The sequence below is a fragment of the Periplaneta americana genome, unplaced genomic scaffold (genome assembly GCF_040183065.1).
Source record: "Periplaneta americana isolate PAMFEO1 unplaced genomic scaffold, P.americana_PAMFEO1_priV1 scaffold_21, whole genome shotgun sequence".
In the NCBI taxonomy this organism is placed as follows: Eukaryota; Metazoa; Arthropoda; class Insecta; order Blattodea; family Blattidae; genus Periplaneta; species Periplaneta americana.
The window spans coordinates 3355356-3373104 of NW_027185502.1; the positions used below are offsets into that span (position 1 = coordinate 3355356).

At 37.3% G+C, this 17749-nt stretch overlaps 1 long non-coding RNA gene across 1 annotated transcript in view; it reads right to left on the reverse strand.

Annotated features, from left to right (window-relative positions):
- Window positions 1–7852: 7852 nt before the first annotated feature.
- The window catches only part of LOC138693788 (uncharacterized), a 64155-nt gene continuing 54258 nt past the window's right edge, over window positions 7853–17749 (reverse strand). Inside the window, exon 3 of the long non-coding RNA XR_011330444.1 lies at window positions 7853–8992. This is a non-coding gene — a long non-coding RNA (uncharacterized lncRNA). The remainder of the gene's footprint in view (window positions 8993–17749) is intronic.

Consider the following 17749-nt stretch of genomic DNA (forward strand, 5'->3'; position numbering starts at 1 on the left):
CTGATTTCCCACAAATATTCTTCATTTCTTCATCGCGAAACCATACACCAATGAGGGTAGAAATCATCTTCTCCTTTGTAGAACAATCCATTTTTTGCATTCTTCTTTTGCAAACTGACCACAAGTTCTCAATGGGGTTGATGTCAGGTGAGTTGCCTGGCCAGGGGAGTACCTGAATATTCTTCTTGTTGAAGAATTCTGTAGTTTTTCGAGACGTATGGCATGGTGCCAGGTCTTGTTGGAACACACCTCTGCCATCCGGAAATGATTTTTGCAGCTGGGGTACGATTCTGGTTTCCAATAAGTGAATGTATTTGTCAGAATTCATCAATCCCTTGATAGGTATTAATGCTCCAGGCCCTTCATGTGTAAAACAACCCCAAAACATTACTTTAGGGGGGTATTTGGGTGCTTGTTGGAGTTGAGCTGCTGTTACTTTTTCGGATCCTTTCCGTACGTAAGAAACACGGTGGCCGTGGACCTCGAAATGAGACTCATCAGAAAAAGTACATTCTTCCAGTCATTCACTGTCCAGTGTTGATGTAATTTTGCCCACATTAAGCGTTTTTTGCACATAATAGGGGTTAGCAGTTGCTTCGTAATAGGCTTACGAGCCCTTCGTCCAGCTTCCAAAAGCCTACACCGCACTGTTGTGACGTGAATATTCGCCCCAGTGGTAGCCATTAACTCGCAGGTTAAGTCGGCAGCAGTTAGTCTAGGATTTAATTTACTTTTCCTGACAATTAAACGATCATCTGCAGGTGAAGTCTTCCTTTTCCGGCCACAGTTTCCTTTTTTCTGGGGTGTGATGGATCCAGTCTCCCTGTATCGTTTTATGATCGAATTAACAGTAGCCAAACTGATGTGACGTTCTGCAGCAATTTGCCTCTGTGTCATAGAAGAATGCTCTGCTAATGTTATAATTTTAGACTGTTTTCGTGGAGTTGTATCCATTTGTGAAGACGACAGAATGTACACAGGATTGCAGTATTAAGTCTTCAACACAACTGAAATGCTTATAAGTACAAAACGACAGGCAAAATGTCACATATTATAAAAAAAATAATAACGACAGACCTTCAACAACGGAATTACACGTACTACAGATGTCAATTAAAGCGGTATGAGCAGCTGTGAGGCCAACAATGACAGAAAATGTAAAAATATATCGTGTTCAGATTAATTTGCATGCTACTGTACATACAGTCACGAAGCTTGAGATGATTTTTGCATTTCTCGCAATACAATGCTCCAAGCAGTTAGCAATTGAGAATACTAGGAACAATAATCTGTGTGATAGTAGTGATCCTAGTGGCTAGCAACTAAAGTTCTACTGTCATTGCATGCATATTCCCTATGTATTGAGCTTCGTGACTGTATGTACTAGATTGTGGTATAACTATAACTGACAATGAGTCTATGCGCGCAAGAAGGGACTATTATTTTGGGCTTATCTGGATCACAAGAAAGAAAATGCCTAAACATGTATCCCTTGATTTTTTTATTCTCTATCAACTAAAAAGAATCCAAGTTTCTGCAGGATGTTAAATTATTGCACTTCCAATACATATGAATATTAAAAATTTGCTCTAATACAGTACATTTTTTTTTTCCAGGAGATCTAAGACCTATGGGAGAGAACACTGAGACACGAGTCTTTATATTTTTAGTGTATTTTCACCAAAAAAATCCCCATGCAAAATTGTGACATTGTTCTGATAACTTCTCCTTGTAAGTTTAAGAATTACCTTAGTTGACTAGTTTTGGCTTGGAAGCCATCTTCAGAACTGCATTGGTCCTCGTGGTTTCAGGTATCTTCACCCCCAGTGGGGGTTGTGCAATATGAAGTCAAATAGTGTGTATTCTGAAATTCAGTTGTGTGTTGAGGATTTGTTGCGGGTGTGTTTTTGTGTACTTGTATATTTAGTATTGTTCTAGTGTGTTTAGTTTCTGGTTTTTCGGTTGGACATGTAGAATTTCAATGTCTGTGTATATATTGCTGTAGAAGTGGTTGGCATTCATGAGGTGTTGTGCATATGTGGAAGTGTCATGTGATTTGGTTATGGCTGTGATGTGTTCTTTGTAACTGGAACGTGTTTCAAATGTATTCAACTACGGTATTCTTAAACTTAGTTCTATTAACACGTGAAAGTAATCATTATTGTATTCCTAATTCATTTTATTTTTTTAACAAAACAAAATAATGAAATTTTTATGTTGTGCTAGCTGAAAGGACCTGGCGTTGCCTGAAAATATCAGGGTTGACCGGGTTTTTCTTTTTGTTTCTATTTTTAATTAAACTGGTTGTTGAGACTTTCCAGAAATCTCGGAAACTCTTTTTAATTTTAAAATTAATATTTAAACACATCAGTGACAAGATAATAAAGTCTCTACTGTGGAGGCAGCTGTGAGGAGTCTCTCCGAGTGCTACTGACAGAATAACATGATGTTACTGGGGAATAACATTTCTAATTACAGTTGAAAGCAGAAGTGTTTGCGAGCCCCATCCAGAGTTAATGCTTACAAGGAAAAATTTACAGACCTCCCATTACCCCCAGAGCCAATACTCACCCGCTGGGGCACGTGGATTGAAGCTGCTCTCTCTATTCAGATAATTTCAATGCAGTTAAAGAATTTGTTACTTACTTACTTACAAATGGCTTTTAAGAAACCCGAAGGTTCATTGCCGCCCTCACATAAGCCCGCCAGTGGTCCCTATCCTGTGCAAGATTAATCCAGTCTCTATCATCATATCCCACCTCCCTCAAATCCATTTTAATATTATCCTCCCATCTACGTCTCGGCCTCCCTAAAGGTCTTTTTCCCTCCGGTCTCCCAACTAACACTCTATATGCATTTCTGGATTCGCTCATACGTGCTACATGCCCTGCCCATCTCAAACGTCTGGATTTAATGTTCCTAATTATGTCAGGTGAAGAATACAATGCGTGCAGTTCTGTGTTGTGTAACTTTCTCCATTCTCCTGTAACTTCATCCCGCTTAGCCCCAAATATTTTCCTAAGCACCTTATTCTCAAACACCCTTAACCTATGTTCCTCTCTCAGAGTGAGAGTCCAAGTTTCACAACCATACAGAACAACCGGTAATATAACTGTTTTATAAATTCTAACTTTCAGATTTTTGGACAGCAGACTGGATGATAAGAGCTTCTCAACCGAATAATAACAAGCATTTCCCATATTTATTCTGCGTTTAATTTCCTCCCGAGTGTCATTTATATTTGTTACTGTTGCTCCAAGATATTTGAATTTTTCCACCTCTTCGAAGGATAAATCTCCAATTTTTATAGTTCCATTTCGTACAGTATTCTGGTCACGAGACATAATCATATACTTTGTCTTTTCGGTATTTACTTCCAAACCGATCACTTTACTTGCTTCAAGTAAAATTTCCGTGTTTTCCCTAATCGTTTGTGTATTTTCTCCTAACATATTCACGTCATCCGCATAGACAAGAAGCTGATGTAACCCGTTCAATTCCAAACCCTGCCTGTTATCCTGAACTTTCCTAATGGCATATTCTAGAGCGAAGTTAAAAAGTAAAGGTGATAGTGCATCTCCCTGCTTTAGCCCGCAGTGAATTGGAAAAGCATCAGATAGAAACTGACCTATACGGACTGTGCTGTATGTTTCACTGAGATACATTTTAATTAATCAAACTAGTTTCTTGGGAATATCAAATTCAATAAGAATATCAGTTAAAGAATTCGTTGGTGCGCTAAATCCAATTGAAGCCTTGTCAATTCAACGTTCACAGAATATTTTAATAGTGAATATTTGCAAAGGGAGTTGGCAGTAATCAAGGCACATTCAAAGTTATACCTAGCTGAAGTCACATAAAACTTGAAAAATATGGTTTGTCTTTATATGAATCTTTATCAATCCTCAAGGATGTTTAGAGCAAACGTCAGAGTGCTCCTTTAAAGTATGTTGAAAAATTAAGTGATAAATTGTGCACTGTTTTAGGGAGAAATCCTGACAAAGTTTTAAGTTCTGTCGATAAATATTTTCAATGTGAAAATGTTGTGCTTCCAGAAGAAATTTCGCCAGAGCTAGTAAGTGCTTTCAAATTTTGCTCAATAACATTTGTAGACATGAATGGTCCTTCTCAGTTCTGTGATAAAGGTCATAAACTTACCCGAGCATTTGGAGAAAATAATCATTGTGTACTGCAAATCAAGTTACAGTAACCAGAATGGTGTCTAAGGAAGAATGTACATCATAAGTAACAAAATGCATAAGCCTAAAATTAAAATTTTTAGTGCATGTTTAACACATATTTTCGAAATGGAGTATATTTTACAGATTTTGACAGCATAAATGCATGCATATTTTAGATATTTTTAGTGCATATAAATCCGATGTCTATTTATTACACTAAGAACAAAAGGTCAACTAACATGTATATATGACATGAAAGCAAACGTGCAAAAGTTTTCATTTAGTAGATTTCAATATGCACTCCGTTCGTAGCTCTGCATATGTGTAAACAATATTCAATCACTTCCCATGTGCCTGCCATCATGTTGGGAGTTATGTTTGCTAGGCCTGCAAGTATCCTTTCACGTAGATCATAGATGATGAAGGTCAGAGTACACAACATTCTTAACATACCCCCACATAATGTATAATGTCTGGACTTTGTGGTGACCAGGGATCAGCCCTCCTCTTCCAAGCCATCTGTTAGGAAACCATAAGTTTAACGCTATGCATTTTAACCATTGATGAATAGTCTTACCAGTTAGAGCAGTGCTGAGATGTGCAAAGGGTAAGCCCCGTCGTGCAGCAGAAAGAAGTAGAGAGCATACCCGCTAGCAGATCATGGTGCACTGTGTTCTCCGTGGGTAAGAGATGCTAGCCCCAGGGTGCTCTGTGCTGACGACCGCTGAGTTGGAGCATCACCACAATCTTCTCGACGAAAATTTCGTTGAAATGTTACAATTGACCGTGTTTCAATCATCCAAATTACAGTCTGTGCTTTCTGCTGTGGCGTTGCCATTCTGACATTTCTGTGCATTTCGAACTGGATGCTCAAGGTCAAGCAATGGACTGTATTTGTGATGTGTGCTTACCCCAATCCTGGATAGTCTCCTCAACTGAAGTCAGCTGGAACAGCTGGGATTACCAGTGCTTCAGTTCAGTGACTCGTGCGTGGTTTGTACTCTTGTATGTGACCTTGAACAGCCAGCTCGAAATGCACAGATATTGATAGCAATGAAATGTAAAAACAAACAAATGCCTGTAAATTTGTGCTCCAGGTGAGCCAACTAACGACCCATTTACACTACATCAAACATTTTGAGTTACTGAACATGCGTGAAGAATAGGATGTTTTCATCTCACTTATTTCTCCTATTATGATTCTTTTTATATCCTGGAGTTCTTTTGTGGAAACCCTGTACAGGACTAGTTGAAAGCACCCGGCATTGTCCGGGTTTCCTTTTTCCTTCTATTTTTAATTAAACTGGCTCTCAGACTTCTTGGAAACTCAACTACTGACATCCAAAACGAATTGTCTTCACTAAGCTTTCCCTGTCCATAAAGATCAAAAGGGCTATAATATGAGAGAGGGATTCATCACTATCCAGCACTATGAGTGCTACCACCATTTCTTACCAACCACTGAATTCAAATTCAAAGAAATGGAAAATGAACATGCATGCTTTTGGCTTAAGTTGTCAGTCCTGAGTCCTAACAAGGAAGGTGAAGAAAGACATCTTGCCAGCATTGCCAACTGTGGCCGAATTCGACTAAACATAGCTTAATTTTTAGTAATGAGCTTGTAACAGAATGGTCGTAGTCGAATGTCAAAATGTAGTCGAATTGAGATTCGATCCGGCGATCATCTGTGAATACTCTACTTTTATGTGTAAACGTTTTCTTTTAAGGGAGAACACTAGCGAGTTTTCTAACTTTTACAATTTTCAACCGATCTGAATGATTTTTATATAAGTTAGCACATGCAATGTTATAAAACTAAGTACCATGCAAAATTTGAAGCTGATTGGTTGTTTGGTTCTGAAGTTATTAAGTATTTTGTATTTTTTAAATGTGCATATTTGACGAGCACCAAAATTTGAAAAATTTGATTTTGGATGTTTAACTTTTTCAAATAATAAAGTGAACCTTACTTTTGATTTCTGAGTGCAGGTTTGCCATTCTTACATGTGTGGTGAAATGTGTAAATGCAAGGTAACAGCACAGGAACGTATTTGTAAAGTCTAACCATGTCAATTGATGTACTGAGCTAGTATAATGTATCATGTAAAATTAGGAAGTAAGATGGACTCTTCTTGCATGCAGCTAAAGCAACCCTCAGAATATCCATTTTGCTTCACGGTACATATGTGGTGAGTGGGGGGGCATAGCCTTTCACACGACCCTAATTCCCCTAGAGATTGTCGCCCCTTGAGAAAACATTTTATTTCTCAAAGAAGTAATTAGCCTAAAGGGCCGAAAGGTTGCATCACATCCTGACCCAATATTATAAAAGAGGCGGGACATTGTATCCCTGTGTGATTTCTCTCTGGATCTTGCTTCAGGCAAGTCCACTTAAAATTGTAACATTTATACCAGAATAAAACATTATCTACTGACTACTGATTCTTGTCACTGCTGTTTGTCTTCGCCAAGACCTGAGGGTCCAACCCACGTGACTAAAAAGTAAAGACTGTTCTACACCACACCACATATGTAGACGTGGGTTATTACACTATTAAAATTAATAATGATATTTAATTTTCTTTTTTTTTTTAAGTTTTGCAGGGTTATAAATGCTCCTTAACCAGTTCATATTGTGAATATCCAAAAAATGCCACTACAGTTTGTTAACCACCTATTAGTGATATGCAAGCAAAATTTCACAGCAATCAGATGAAAAATAACCATTTTGGAGTGTTTTGAAGATGTGAAAATGTCATCCTGAGAAAAATGGCAATTTGTAAAATACCCTGCAGCAAGTGAACTCATACAACTGCCCAGGATCATATGTTTCATCCTCTGCATGTTTTATGGCTCTCTGTATTCTCGTTCTCTTTTCAGAGCTTCTCCATTTGCTTATACATTTTCTCTTTTCGTCATGTCTCTTGTATACAATTTGGGCTACCTCTGTCAGCTCACTATTTGTCACTGCAAAATCAATCCGTTTCTTTGAAACAAATATTTGTTCTGGACATGTGGCCCAGATTACTGAATGAACACATTCATCTGTATTTTGTGTACACCTGGCTAGAATTTCATTACATGCCAAATGTTGATATAGTGAGAAACTTTGTCACTACTTCAGAGCTCAACTGGTGTTTCATTTTGTGTGACTCTGAGACTCCTCTCCCTTAACCTGGCTTCTGTTAGGAATCGGACAGTGATCATGACTTGGTTTCTAGTCAGTTGACATGCATTGAGACAGAGTTGCATTCCTGTACATCAAGGATGCCACTTACAATTTGCAGCTCTATAGTAATTAGTGAGAGCTGAAATTGTTTTTCCATTCTGCTTTCTTCTTCCAAGTGTTATGCATTTACCTCCCACTCTCTGATCTAATTTCTCAGTCCTGTGCCCATGCACTTGGCGACATGGTTTATGCACTCCCCTTTCATAATTTGGTATCGTCATAAATGTTGAGTTGAGCCAAATGTTGCGATTTTTAGCATCTCCATCTGACAATATGGCGGTCACTCTGCTGCCACCATCTCCATTGCATAATGCATTAAGCAAAGCAAGAGAGACAGCCTACCTAGCTCAAATGGGATGGAAGACGTAAGAAAATTTATGAAAACAACAGGATTTTTTTTTTTTTTGTAATGTATGGCTTTTTCGGTTATGTTGTGGTATATAACGTTTGGAAGTTTTGTTGGTAATTATATTTTACATCATGTGAATTTCATAAAATTTATTACAAAAATGGAGACTGTATTTAATTCAATATGGCTACTATATTGGTTACAAATATGTTTGTAACATCATCAAGGCCTTCACATCATATCTTTAAAATAGCCTATTTTCTAAACTACAGAAATATGGTATTGGCCTCACTTTGTGAGTATACATTCTTTCCCTGATGGTGTTTTATGTTACAAACTAAGATATTTTTAGTATTTAGTAATCAATACATTTATAATTTTAATGGAAGAAATAAATCCTATCTCCATCTGTCCTCTGTTAGTCTGTTACATAAACAAAGAGTTCACTGTTCATTCATCACGGTCTTCAATGCACTGTCTAATTATCTTAAAGCTTTGAAAAAAGGTTCAGAACAGAACTGATAAAATTTCTTCATATTCATACCTTCTACTCAACTCATGACTTGTTTATTCTTATAAACTGTATTAACCTACACAGGCAGCTATGTAGGCCTACTTATAATTTTGTACATCTTTTGACTTCTTTCTTATCACAAAGGTACACTGCTTATCAATAAATGAAATGTAATACATTTACATCTAACATTAACTATCCACTAGCACTGCATTTTTGTCTATTTTTCTGTACCTTTTCTTGAAACTGCACGCACACACCGATTTCTCTTGACTTCCTTGTATTTTTTCCGGAGCCAAGCAACTTCTAATGATTTATATTGATACTTTTCTCGTAACATAGCTAGCATAATGTCATTTTCATTCAAAGAAAGCTCTGTTTGTGTGGAAGCATCACACATTTTATTTGGGAGATCACTGGTAAAGTCATCAAGTTCAGCTGACGCACAATCTTGCAGTAAAGAGTCACCATTAAAGGATTGACGTAACTTTTTCCGCAATACTTCATACTTTCTGGTGCTCAGTTTTCTTTTTACTGGAGGAGGCGGATTAGGAATATCGAATAGTGTGAACAGCATTCCACACTAACTTGTTCCTATTAGTGTTCCTAACTGCCCATCTTCGAAATGATTAGAGCACAGTTTTATATTATTATATAAATAGTCAATACTCTTATCCATTAAATCTTTCCTTCCAAGGTTTATCAACCACAATCTGTTCCTGAAAAAAAAAAAAAAAAAAGCATTAGATTAGATTAGTCTGCATTTCTATAGCACGGGACACTGAAATTTCCAACTTGCATTTTTCTAAGTTCTGTAGTGTGGAAATCTGTGACAGGTTAGTTTAGGCTTTTGGTATGCCTTGCATATACTAAGTGAAGTGAAATGTACGTTTTGCGTTCATTTTTAAGTGTTCTACCTCTTTATTTTGCGTGTTAAACAGTCACTTTTAGGTTACCTACACTGATCAGTTCTTTCCAATTTTTAGTTACGCTGGCCAGCAAAAAAGTGGATCACCTAAGATTTTAAAGAACTATAATCATTTTATAGCTTATGCTTTAGGTTATTTTTTCTTCATTCTGACTAAGGCATATTGTAAAATGAAAAAAACATGTAACCTGTGCACTTCATCCCGTCATCAAAATGCTTTTTGTTTGCAGTTTATTTTAAGTTCTAAAGTGTTGTAATTTACACAAAATTTCAAGTAATCCATTTTGTGGCTTACATTAACAAATGATTAAGCCACTGTAACTGTTACTGTGCGCGTATTGTGTCCTCCATGCTAACCACCAGATCCTGAGATTCCACTTCTCCTACATATGCACAGATGTTCAATAGGATTTAAGTCCGGCTGCATCCCGATGTCACGAAGGCAGTGAGCAGCATGGAGGGGGATAGTTATGCAAAGGGAATTACACGGTCCGCTAACACCTCCACTATATATTGGTGCGCCTCCATCGACGAAAACAAGTTTTGCTTGAGTTCAAAAACTGATATCGCTCAAACCATGACAGAACCATCCAAACAGCGTTCTTTCGGGAAAGTTGCAAGGCAAATATTGCTCCCCACTCTCTCATTCTCTAACATCAGATAACCGAAAGCAAAATCGCGATTCACCCGTGAACGGCACCACTGACCACTAGTCCACAGTCCAATTCTGGTGTTGGCGCATGCACTGTAATCACACTGCCCTGTGCTGATGGTGAAATTACAGGTCTTTTTGAGGCCAAATTGGCTTCCTGGAGTCTTCGTGTACCATTTCTCTCCTCACAGTGATGTTCCTCACTGTTTCAAGATGCTTTCTGGCCTGGACCGCAGTCGTGTGGAGATATCGCAAGATACAGAGAATCAGAAACCTGTCCTCCTTGGTTGATGTAGATCTACCACGGCCTGATTCTGGTTGTCTGAGGTTGGTTCTCAGTTCACAGAATCACTGTAGGACACATAGAATGCTTCTACGATAGCACTAACCGCATAAAGAATAATTCATCCATCTTCAACAAACATGACAGCTCTCGTAATGTCGTCTCAAATAAGAGGCATTTTAACTTATCAAATTGAAAACTGAAACTGAAGAAACATTTTGATTTACGACAGACAATGTGCGATGCATTGATAATTCATTAATAGGGCCACCACACAATTGTAAAACATGAAAGTTTTATTACTGGTCTGTGTCGTAAAATCATAAATCATACAGTCTAAAGGTTAGGGATACAAAGTGGCTCACGAGGTGGTCTGGCATTTTATAACATTATGTTCATCTCCAAAAATGTTGAATACATCCACAGGCGGAGAGAGAACAGTTTCCTTGGGGGACAAAGCAAAACCATAGAATTCCCATAACGCAGTTATGGTGTCATCATTTACGTCCTCCCGTCAACACCTGTGGAGTAACGGTTAGCGCATCTGGCCGCAAAATCAGATGGCTCGGGATCGATTTCCAGTTGGGACAAGTTACCTAGTTCAGGTTTTTTCCGGGGTTTTCCCTCAACCCAATATGAGCAAATGCTGGGTAACTACCAGTGCTAGACCCCGGATTAATTTCACCGGAATTATCACCTTCACCTCATTCAGACGCTAAATAACCTAAGATGGTGATAAAGCTTCGTAAAATAACCTACTAAAAAAAATTACGTCCTCCCCTCATTGTAGCTTGACCGTGGTACAGTACAGCGTATCAGATTATGACCATTTATTAGTATAGGGCTTGAACTGTAGATCTGCTATAAATTATAATAGGGCATAATTTAAAACAATCTCCCTCTTTTTCTCTCTTGTACACAAACACATGCATACATCAATAAAACTACGTACCGGTATCACTGCTAAAAGAAATATTTTTATCTTTAGCTTTCCTGAAGATATCTAATTTTGTGTTGTTTGGGTACAGGGAGACAAGTCATAAAAATGAGTTTGGAGACAAATTAAAATTAAACTTGGAACCCTTATTGCAAACAAGTTTCTACACAAATAAAACACATCAACTGCTAGTATTCTTTTGATTTTTGCACACTCACTTGTATAATTTAACTGAGTGTTCATCTGGGGAACAAAATTCCATCTGCACAAACAAATGACTTACCTGAACACCACAGAATTATTTTATTTAATCTCGTCTTTAAGTTTACACATTATACTCAGATCACTTTTCTTTTTTCTGCATTTTTGTGCAATATGTTATTCATATTTCTCTGTGGCGGTTGAACACCTGCAGACTTTTAACACACGAGTACAGGATGTTACAAAAGAAACATTACAATGCTTCCATTCCACAAATGAGGATAGAAATTCTTATACATTCAAAATTTTAAAATAAATATTGTCCAGACAATGATCTGAAGACATTACTTAATCATAAACAGAAGAAAATTCAATATTTTGTAACGTTAATAAAAGAAAGAGTTTAGACAAGTTTGGGGGACAGTGCCCCCCCATGCCCCTCCATCATAACTCCGCCTATGAATACATTTCTCTTTGGTCATAAAACCTATTCAATTTAATAATACTCTCTCTAAATTGGTGGTTTATTATAGATGATTCGATTTTTACAAAGTGATCCACTTTTTTGCCGGTCAGTTTATTTTCTAATGTTTTAAAGCCAACTGACGTCCTATATGAATTCTTCATATTCCTAACTAGGTCTACCTTCTCTCTGAAAATTACACCATTTTTCCATTTTTTTTTTTGTCAAAAAAACCTTCAGTGTCGTGTGCTATAGAAAACCCAAAATGAGATTTACAGCATTACCAGTACTGTAATGTTATCCATATTACAGTAATAATAATTTATTTATTTAATCTGGCAGAGCTAAGGCCAGTAGGCCTTCTCTTCCACCCAGCCACACTCCAATTCTAATTGAATACAATAAGGTTACAGTAGTCATTACAGTAATATCTAGGTCGTAAAACAAGATGAAAGTGAATAATGAAAGTAAAAGTAAACAATGAAGGTTAGAGGGAAGCCAGAGAGAAAAAGACCTTTGGGGAGGCCGAAACGTAAATGGGAGGATAACATTAAAATGGATTTGAGGGAGGTGGGATATGATGAGAGACTGGATTAACCTTGCACAGGACAGGGACCGATGGAGGGCTTATGTGAGGCAGCAATGTACCTGCTGTTTCCTTAAAAGCCATAAGTAGATAAGTAATGTTTGTGAGACAGTAACTTAATAACCACTGATAAGAAATAATAATAATAATGAGAAAACTCAAATCATTGACAACCAACTGACTGCACGCGGTGCTATGTGCAGGTACTGAGCACAGTGCGAGTGGAGCTGTAACGTGTACAGTATCTTCTCGGTAGTAGAGGCGTCTCGTAGGTCGATGCCTGTTTGTCATGGAAAGAAACGCGTTAAAGTGAAGGCCTCTGACACCAACAAACAATTTTAATTCTGAATGGGAAGCAACAGACTTCATGGAATGTAGCAAAGTTCTGTGCAGATTTTTCGAATTATTGGAAGAGATAAATTTGTTTCTGGAAATGAGTGGAGAACTTGTTGCACAGCTGGAAAATACAAATTGATCACAGATAATTATGTTGTGCAGTATCAAGCTTTAAACAATATGCTGCCATTATGGGAATGTCGACTGTCCAATGGCGATCCTGGTCATTCTCAGGTAGGCATGTGTGGTCCGGGACTCTGATTTCTTAGAGACGGGCCGTTATCTTGAAAATCTCCAGTTGTTTTCTTATGAATGACTTTGAAGACAGATTTCAAGATTTAAGTCGCCTAAAAACGGATTTCGATCTATTTGCTACACTGTTTACAATAAATATTGATGATACTCCCAAAGATGTCCAACTGAACTAAACAACTTGAAATGTGCCATTGAGCTGGCTGACAGTCACAGGAACAGACGTAGTTTGCTAGACTTTTACAGCCCATTTCGTAAATCAAGATTCCCTCGTCTCCATAGGCTTGAGGCATCTTTAATTTCAATGTTTGCTTCGGCCTCTGTGTGTGAAGCTTCATTTTCAGCTATGAAACGTAACAAAGGCCCTGAAAGAGCCACCCTCAGTGATCATAACTCAAAGTGTGCATTAAGGGTTCAGAGTTGTGTTTCATTATGTCCAAATATAGTTCATTTCGTATAAACCAAAAGATGTCAAAAAGCAAGAGTGTGTGCCGATTAAATCTGAAAGTGTGACTCTTAATTGAGATATGTATCCATTGCACAATTTAGATCACTTTAATTTGAAACCATCTTTCCAATATTATCGTTGAATTTGTCAATATGTTTTGTTTATATTTTACAACATGCCCAGTGTGTAGGAGCTTCATTTATAAATTGCTAACTTTCACTGACAATGTATTGTTTCCTTCTTATATAACTACACTTAAAAAGATGTTGCAAGTATATGCTACAATTATAGTTATATTGGTTCAATGTATTTGTATTTCTATAATGTAGGCTATTTGCATTTAGTTGTTTATGCTCGACCATGCCGAATGTAGTAATTATACACCTGGTAGCAGTCCTTTAATGCATGTCATTAAAGTACACCTATTCATTAAAGTTCAGGTTTTCGATTATTCTCGGATATGCAATCGAAAGACGAGGGAAATGTCACAGAGGCTGGAAATCCAAAACTGTCGCAGAAGGTTATGTTCTGTTACTATAATAATTAGTGTTAATTGTAAATAATATTCAAATAAATTCAATTATTTGTCATCTCGTTTTCCAATTCTAAATCAATTTCCAGGTTATATCAAAATTAGTTCATGTTATTCATGTTAGGAATTCAAGAATGGATATCAGGCAAGGGTAAACGTGATCAAGGATGAGAATGGTGACTTGCTTGCAGATGCTCATTCAATCCTGAACAGATGGAAAAACTATTTTGGACAACTACTAAATATACATAGGCCAAATACAAATGATCGGGACGAAATTGAAATACAAATTGCTGAGCCATTTAAACCCGAACCCACTCTTTCTGAAGTCGAAATTGCGATAGAAAATCTGAAAAATTATAAGTCTCCAGGTATCGATCAAATTCCAGCAGAATTAATACAAGAGGGTGGAAGCGTATTATCTAAAGAAATTTATAAGCTTGTACTTGCTATTTGGGAAAAGGAAATTGTACCAGATCAATTGAAGGAGTCCATAATCGTACCTATCTTTAAGAAGGGGGACAAGACTAACTGTAGTAACTTTCGAGGAATATCACTTTTGTTGATGTCGTACAAAATTTTGTCCAATATTCTTTTGAGAAGATTAACTCCATATAGGCTATAGATGAAATTATTGGGGCTCATCAGTGTGGTTTTAGGCATAATAGATCAACTATCGACCAGATATTTTGTATTCGACAGATAATGGAGAAAGAATAGGAGTATAAGGGTACAGTGAATCAGTTATTCATAGATTTCAAAAAGGCATACGGCTCGGTTAAGTGAGAAGTTTTATATGATATTCTTATTGAATTTGGTATTCCCAAGAAACTAGTTCAATTAATTAAAATGTGTTTCAGTGAAATGTATAGCAGAGTTCGTATAGGTCAGTTTCTGTCAGATGCGTTTCCAATTCACTGTGGGCTAAAGCAAGGAGATGTACTATCACCTTTAATTTTTAACTTTGCTCTAGAATATGCCATTTGGAAAGTCCAGGATAACAGAGAGGGTTTGGAATTGAACGGGTTACATCAGCTGCTTGTCTATGCGGATGACGTGAATATGTTAGGAGAAAATCCACAAACGATTACGGAAAACACGGGAATTTTACTGGAAGCAAGTAAAGAGATAGGTTTGGAAGTAAATCCCGAAAAGACAAAGTATATGATTATGTCTCGTGACCAGAATATTGTACGAAATGGAAATATAAAAATTGGAAATTTATCTTTTGAAGAGGTGGGGAAGTTCAAATATCTGGGAGCAACAGTAACAAGTATAAATTATACTCGGGAGGAAATTAAACACAGAATAAATATGGGAAATGCCTGTTATTATTCGGCTGAGAAACTTTTATCATCCAGTCTGCTGTCAAAAAATTTGAAAGTTAGAATTTATAAAACAGTTATATTACCTGTTGTTCTTTATGGTTGTGAAACTTGGACTCTCACTTTGAGAGAGGACCATAGGTTAAGGATGTTTGAGAATAAGGTGCTTAGGAAAATATTTGGGGCTAAGAGGGATGAAGTTACAGGAGAATGGAGAAAGTTACACAACACAGAACTGCACGCATTATATTCTTCACCTGACATAATTAGGAACATTAAATCCAGACGTTTGAGATGGGCAGGGCATGTAGCACGCATGGGCGAATCCAGAAATGCATATAGAGCGTTAGTTGGGAGGCCGGAGAGAAAAAGACCTTTAGGGAGACCAAGACGTAGGTGGGAGGATAATATTAAAATGGATTTGAGGGAGGTGGGATATGATGATAGAGAATGGATTAATCTTGCTCAGGATAGGGACCAATGGCGGGCTTATGTGAGGGCGGCAATGAATCTCCGTGTTCCTTAAAAGCCAGTAAGTAAGTTATTCTGTAGATTATAACAAGGTCAATGACATTATTGTTCCTCGGAAAAAATCAATACTTTCGCGTCTGCGCACATCTCACAATTTACGAGCGATGCACAAGGTCACTTCCACTCTTCAGTAAGATATGAATAAAATGAATACTTCTGAATAATTTCAAGTTAGAAATATGGTCGAGCATAAAAAGTCGTATGAAACTTGCCTATAATGGTAATTAAGATGCTCGTATGAAAATTATGAAACTTACTTGCGCTCGTTTCATAAACAAACATATTCGCCTCTTAATTACTATCATTATAGGCTCGTTGCATAATGTACTATTAGGCTTTAGGCGTAATTTAGTGTTGGCACAAGCTGTTTATCAAAGCGCATGATGTATTCTTCTTTACCATCCGATCATCTACAGCGTAATGGTAAACTCAACTACAGATTACAGAGGCAAGCAGGCTACCACTGCAATACATTCTGCGCCGACAAAGATCCTGCACCGTGCACACAGAAGTAACACAGCGTGCTTGAGACTTGGTTGATGGTGACTTAAATATTTATCCGTATAACCATTAAACATTGGGAAACTTGAAACAACTATTATTAACGAGAACTGCTTGAAAAATATTTCCTTAGTCGATTCTTAAATTGGTTTGATGTCTGACATTACTCGGTAGGGAATTCCAGAGTTGAGGAACAGCCACTTTGAAAGAAGATGAGTATGAGGATGTTCGGCGGCAAGGAAAATGCTGAGGAGTGCTGTAATCGTGTGTCTAGATTATGTGGGTGGATAAATTTTGAAAACGAGATAGACAAGAGTGGAGAAATGCAATACATGAAAGAAGAGGAAATGTCAGTGGATGTTTTTGTGATCTTCTAGATGGAGCCGGGACAACATTTCGAGGGATGGTGTTATGTGATCAGCCCGGCGAATATTGCAGGCAAAACATTGCAGTCTCTGCATCAAAGTAACACTTAGACCAGTAAACAGAATATCACAGTAATTGAAGTGGCGCATCATGAGTGTTTGCACTAAAATCTTTTTCAGGAAAAAGGGTAGAAAGTTCTTCAATCGCTTAAACAAGTGGATTAGTAAGAATACTTTCTTAGAAGTTTCTGCAACTTGAATGTTCCAATTTAAACTTTTATCCATATAAGGTTCTTCAATTATTTACTGAACGGAATTTCGGTGCCATTTATTTTAATCGGAGACACATTTGATATAGTAATAGTGCTTAACAAACGTCAATGACCACAATAAAATTATTGACTGTGATTTTTATGGATTTAGTTTAAGTCGGAATTTCCGTGTCCATATCCAAATTGAGTCGAGATCGTCATTAATTTTAGATATTGCATCATTTATTTTGTCAGTGTGGAATTTTATGTATACTTGAAGGCCGTCTGCGTAGAAATGGTGTCGGCAGTACCAGTACTTTAATTTCCAGCTATCACATTTTGTTGGCAGCCATTAAGGTGTAAGGCAAACCACAGGACATGTTCTTCTAGGTGTAGGCGTCTGAGTTTACAGATTAACAGGTCAACGTCTACAGAACTGAAGGCTTTGTGAAGTCAAGTAAAGTCATTATTGTCAATTTACGTCTGTCCCAGGCCTCACACAGATCTTCCATGACTTTAAGTAATGCAACACTTGTGTTATGTCTGACCCTGAAACTTGAGTAGAAAAGTTTGTACTTGTTTAAGTAGTCTGTCAGTTGCTTGTGTACAATGCTTTGGATAAGACAGAATGATGATAGGTCTATGGTCATGAGATGTCTGTGGTTTAGTCTTGGGAAGTGGGTGGACAAAAGTGACTTTCCATTGTTGTGGGCAAGTCGAAGTCATAATTGAGGCATTGAAAATGTGAGTCACAGTCGGTAATATTACCTCCATTATTTTGTTTAATAACGAAATGTTGCCGTGGTCTGGTAGTTGTGTTTCATTTCAAGGCTTTCTTTACGTCAGATTGTGTAATGTACGAAAAGTAAAATTTTTCTCTTGAGG